Here is a 5,682-nt window from a genome sequence, read left to right as displayed (position 1 = left end):
GCAACCACCCACGACATCCCATAACTTCATCTTAGAGTCCCGTCCGGCGGCGGCACCTGCTCGGGAGGGAGGGCGAGCGGCGGGGGAGAGAACCGCAGAGTGCACGTTAGGCCTGGGCTCCGAGCCCGGGGCTGCCCCGGGCGCGGCATCCCCGCGGGGCCGCGTGGTCTCCGACACTGCGGCAGGGCAGAGTCCCGCGCTCTCTGCTCCCCAGTGCGCCCCAAGCTCCCTCTAATTCGGGCTGCAGCTCCCCTCTCCTTCGCCACCCGGTCCGGGGTTCGAAATTTCCAGCAGGGGTAGGTAACCCCGACAACGCACGCCACGGGGATTCCTGGCCAGTCCTCTTTACCCGCGCTCAGTACCTCCCATTCCGTGGGGAACGACCCGGCAGCCCCCACTCTGCGTCCTCCGGCCCAGCCAGAGACGACCTCTCTCCCCGCACGGCCGTTCCCATAGGCCCCTCCACCCAAGCAGGCGACCAGCCTTTCGTTGTAGGAATAAAATCAAGCGCACCCCTCTGCTCAGGGTCGCGACCATGCTCCCAACTGTGCCGTTTTCACCCTGCCCGCCGTCCACGCATCACTTTTCCCACCTAAGTAAGTATTTTGTTGCCAGAGCAGGAAGTTAGCAGGGACTTAGACTTGACCTGCATAGAAATATCTAGGTTAAAAAAAACTAGCTCTATGTCTTAGGGTTATGAGCATTGAGTAACCCATGACCAGGTCCAGTGGTGCATAAAGTAAGGGCTCAGTAAATGCTTTACCATTGCTGTTAGGTAAGGACTGCTTTGTCTCGAAAATTCTTATCCTCTTTATATCCCAAATCCCTCTCTTGATTTTGTTTCAGTTTTGATTATGGTTTTAAACCACTTCTTCTATCAGAGGAGTTGCTAGCTCCCCCTACCCCATTCCAGTCATGCCAGTCTAGTTAGGGCTTCCCCGCCGGCCAGAAGGTCTAGATGGGGAGGCCGAGTAGGAGGGAGCTCAGCTCTTCTCGGTTCTCACACTCCTAGAAAGTAGGGCCCCGCCATAGGGGTGAGCGAGAGAAAGGCACGGTAAACTCCAGGACAAGCCTCACTCTGTGAGGAGGTGGAGAGGGAACAAGACACCTTGGGGTCTGGTGTTACTCAGTCCCTTCCTAGTTCCAGTGTTCCAGTCTCCAGGAAACTGGTGATTGGGTTGATTATTCACCTCCCCTCCCCCCCCCCAAATAAAGCAGATATTTAAGAAAACCTTTTTTTTTCCAAAAAAAAGCAGATTATTAAGAAAACCTTTTTTTTTTTCCACGAGGGAGCGGAAGACAGTTTCTAGGTAAAGGAAAAAACCCTCAGCACCCTTAATTTCCTCCCTTCCAGTGATTCCGTGCTCCCCTACTCCCATCTCCACCCAGAACCCCAGTGCAGGCCACCCTGGGAAGCATTTAATTCGACCGCCACCTCCCACCAGTGGGGGAGACGAATGCATTTTCCAGCCCCTGGGCGTTCGTTTGTTCTCTATGCAGCTGTTCAGCTCCGGTTGTTTGTAGGGACTAGGAACTCCGGAGCGACCTAAGCTCCAAGTTCCTCAAGCGGTGCAGGCAGATTTGCAAACCCGAGGAAATGGGGCTCTGGGCTGGGACGCACAGACCCTGGGAAGTTGTACCAGGCGGAGCAAAACGAGCGCGGAGACGCGCTTTGGCAGTCAGGAACCCGAGACCTCCCGCACCCTCGGCGCCAGCTCCCGGGTGCGTGCGAAATGGCTGGCTGTCCCAAGGAGCAGGGAGGCTCGGGGTTAATGCGCCATTCCAAATCGCGGTGCTCCGCAGCAGGAAGAGACAGAAGCACCAGATTTCCCTTCCGCATTAAGAGGGTTTTTCCTTTTTTTTTTTTTTTTCCCCTACTTGGCCGACGGAGGACCTTTTAAATTGGACGTGGAGATCCTCATTTAAGAAGTGTGGCGAAGCTGGCAAAAGAGGAAGCAGTGGAAAACTCCCCGCCTCGCCAGCTCCTGTTCCCGCCCTCGGCTGGGTGCCACCAGCGCCCCGAAAGGGCTCCCCCTCCTCCGCTGGGCTAGGGAGGTGGGGCGGCGCGCATTCTTCCCTCTAAGTGCCGCGGGGACAGGCTCCAGTCCGGGCGGCTTTTTAGTTCCCGGTATTTGTTGGGCGGAGATTGGGGTGGGGGGGTTATTCAGCATACACATTGGTCTACTAAGACGTTGTTCTCTGAGTCCATCTGTGCCCTACGCCACTGGTTCCCTGTTTATCTCTTTATCGTAGTCCCCAAACCATCTGTAGCTGCCGGACGTGTTTCCCCCGCAACCAGCGGCCTTTGCTCCGCGTGCGAATTGCTTAACGCGCTGCCTCGTGCAGGAACCCAGTTTTCCTCCCTAAATGGCTCCGACAGGTGACGCCTCCTCCTCCTTTCCTTGTGTCCGGCAGACTGGTTCCCCTCTAGATTTGGACCAACATGGCCAGCCAGGACAAAAGGGGCGTACTGAAGGCGCGGCCACTTGTTGGGTCCCCAGGCCTAGGGCATAAAGGCCGGGGAGCCGTAGGAGATCGCACCGAAGGCTCCTCTCGGCGTCAGGCGCTTCTGAGTTCCCGGCACCAGGGGGCACCAGAAACCGCCCGACTCTTGTAGTGCCCAAGCGGCTGGGAGGTTGTGTTGTCATTTTAAGTATAAACCCGGCACTCCCTGGACAATCCTCCCTCAATCCGAATACGCCCGTGAACCTGTGGATGCCCTTACCAGCAGTCCCTACTTTTCAGACTCCTACCCCTCCATTCGCTCACCCTAGTTTTCCTCTTCCCACTTCACTTGAGCTGGTTTCTTGGCAACCTGCTTTTAGACACCCCCCTGCCCTCCACGTCACCGCGACAGCTTCGCAGCGAGAGCACTCCAGCAGTCAGTGCCCCCGCACCTCGCGTGCCTGGCAGGCTGGGAGGTTTGTTTGGGCTCTGCCTTCAAGATCAAGGTCTCAGAGAGTGTAAAGGAGGTGGTGGGGCGGGGAGAAGGGCTTGCTATAAATTCGGGGGATATCTTTTAGGGTACGAACGGAAAATGCTGAAATGTCTATTATTTTTTCTTCACTGCGCCTGGTGTTCTTGAACTGGAGGGGAATTTATTCTCTCCTTAACCCTCCATAACTGCGGGGTCCAAGACGAAGTCAGGAAAAAGAGTACGCGACGCTTCTTGCAGGCAAACTAGAGAGGAGGAGTGTTAACGGGCCTGAGGCCGGGTTCCAGGTCCCGGGTGGACCTGGGGAGCACACGAACCTCTTGCAAGAGTGGGCTAGGGACTCGGCGGGCTTCCTGGACACCCGACACTTGTCACTTGTTGAAAGGACAACACCTCCCCCGCCAAAGCGAAGGGACGGCGGAACATGGGGCAGAGCTGAAGCCCAGGGGCTCCCACTTTGAGGGCTTTTCCGGGGGGTTGGGGGTGTGTCTGGAAGCAGCACTTCTTCCTCGAAATACTTAAGGGTATATATTTCAAAATTCGACGAAGATTCGAGCGCGCGCTAGTATATCCGCTGCAGGAGCCGGAAGAGTTGTGCTTGTCCCCGCCAATGAGCAAAAACCTTGCGAGCTCAGGGCTGGGCAGCCCCCCGGGGGCGCGCACGTCGGCTCAGCGCGAGGATTCTCAGCCAAAGATAGCCAGGCGCCAGCAGGCAGGGGCGAACCCGCGAAAGTACGTTCTCCGCCACCGGAAGGACGGTACCTTTTCCTCGGGCGGGGCAGGAAAGTAAGACGCCGCGGAATCAACCCCAGGGTGGGGCAAGGTAGTAGTGGGAGGTGTTACTGGAGAGGAGGAACAGGGTACAGGAGAAAAAGAGGTCTTTAAAATTACCACCTCGACGGCCTAGCGGAGACTGAGGAGTCCCAGACCGCGACTTAGGTCCGGGACTGTCTAGGGAAGCCTCTCTCCAGACATCGACGGGGATGGTTAGTTGAGGGCGTAGGGCATCAGGGAAGTGGTGAGGGTTCCGAGAAGGGCGAGGAATGTAGCTTGGGAAGACCGCGACAGAAGGTGAGCCTATATGTCGGTTCTCAGCACCTTTGCTGCAGTCCCTCCTGGGCCTGCACCTTCCTCCGAACGCACCCAAACAAACTCAATAGAAGTTATACACTTGGCCGTACTATCCCTGCAGGTCCAGAGGGGACAGTGTCCGGTGGTAAGTTCCACGATGACCCAAGCCCCTCCACCATTCGGTAAAATGACAGGAGCGCCCCGACGAGTCAGGGAAGGAAACCGCTCCTCTCGTGCATTCCGGGATTCAAGGGCATCAGGGGCTCCAGAGATCTTTGCCCTCATGGAAAAGGCAACCTGCCCCTCTTCAAGGCCAACCTCGCTGACGTTCAGCTTTTCCACTGTCCTCCCGGAACCTAGGCTCCCTCTAGTTTTATCACTTTCCACTCTCACCCCTGTTCTGGGGTCCAACCGCGCCCCTCTATCTGGCCGACAGCGACGCAGACGCCATGCGTCCCCTCCTCCACCCTGACCCGCTCCCCCACTTACCTCGGATCCGGTCTCCGCAGACCCCCAGTTGGACATTAACTCCAGGTGCCCCGAGTCCCAGCCAGGAGACCCATCCGGGCCGAGGGCAGGAGCGCGGAGCCCCGCCCAACAGGTCGGAGGCAAGAGTTCGCAATCCCGGGGTCGCGCGGGGCAGCGAGGGCGCGCAGGAGGCGGCGGCCAAGGCTCCCGCCACCGCCGCCGCGAGGAGGGCGAGGGCGGCGGACGACACCCCCGCCAACCCCTCGTACCCCTGGAAGCTGAGGTCTGAGCAGTTGCCGCTGCCTTAAGTGCGGGGTGACACGGCTGCGCGCGCCGCGCTCTCGGCTGGGGCTGTGCTGGCCCGGGGCCCTGCTGTCTGATGCTGCCGCGGGAGGTGAGGTCTTGCCTGGCGATCCGAACGAGACACCACGTCAAGCAGCGCGGAGAGTCCCGTGAAGACATGAGGGCGCCAGGAGCGCAGGCTGGTCGTCGAGAGCCCGGGCTGGGGGGCCGGGGTGGGGGAGGGGAGGCGCGGGGGCCTCGGAGGGGAGGGGGAGAGGGGGGCGGGGGCCGGCTGGGCCCCGCGATGCCGAAGGAGAGGAGAGCAGCGAGGAGGCGCCGGAGCTCCCGAGGCGGGGGCTTGGGGTGCTGGTGGGTGACGCGAGGCGCCCCTCCCCTGGGTGCAGGGAGAGCGCTGAGCGCGTGGAGACGGCGGGCTCGCGCCTTCTCTTAGCCGGGTAGATCCGGAGGAATGTGCGGAGCTCCGCTTAAACGAGCCGAAGGGGCAATCCGAACTTGACCGTGGCGCCCGCGCGCGGCTTCGCCCTAGTGTCCCGCGCTCGGAGGGCGGGCGCTCTGCTGGATGGAGGGCTACACTGGACTCTCCTCGAGCCTGTCGAGGATTTTCCTTCCTCCTCAGGTGGCTGGCCCTCTCACTTTTTTGCAGGGCAGAAGGCAGCAGCGGCGAGAAGGGCTGCGAACTGGAGTTCTCCTAGCACCAAGGAGGAGCGATGTGGAGCGGCCCAGTGAGGGAAGCCCAGTGTTTGCCAGGGGACGCTGCGAGTGGGGATGCATTTATAGGGCTCTCACTTCGTGACGTGCCCTTCAGTGGCTTTTCTGATTCGCTTTCCGACCTAAACACACATTAGTTTAGTCCTCATGAGAGGGCCAACGCGGTCTCCAAATATCTGCTGGCTGAAGTCAGAGGC

This window comes from Tupaia chinensis, unplaced genomic scaffold (genome assembly GCF_000334495.1).
Source record: "Tupaia chinensis unplaced genomic scaffold, TupChi_1.0 Scaffold000489_1, whole genome shotgun sequence".
Taxonomy (NCBI): Eukaryota; Metazoa; Chordata; class Mammalia; order Scandentia; family Tupaiidae; genus Tupaia; species Tupaia belangeri.
Note: the sequence above shows the minus strand (reverse complement) of the source record.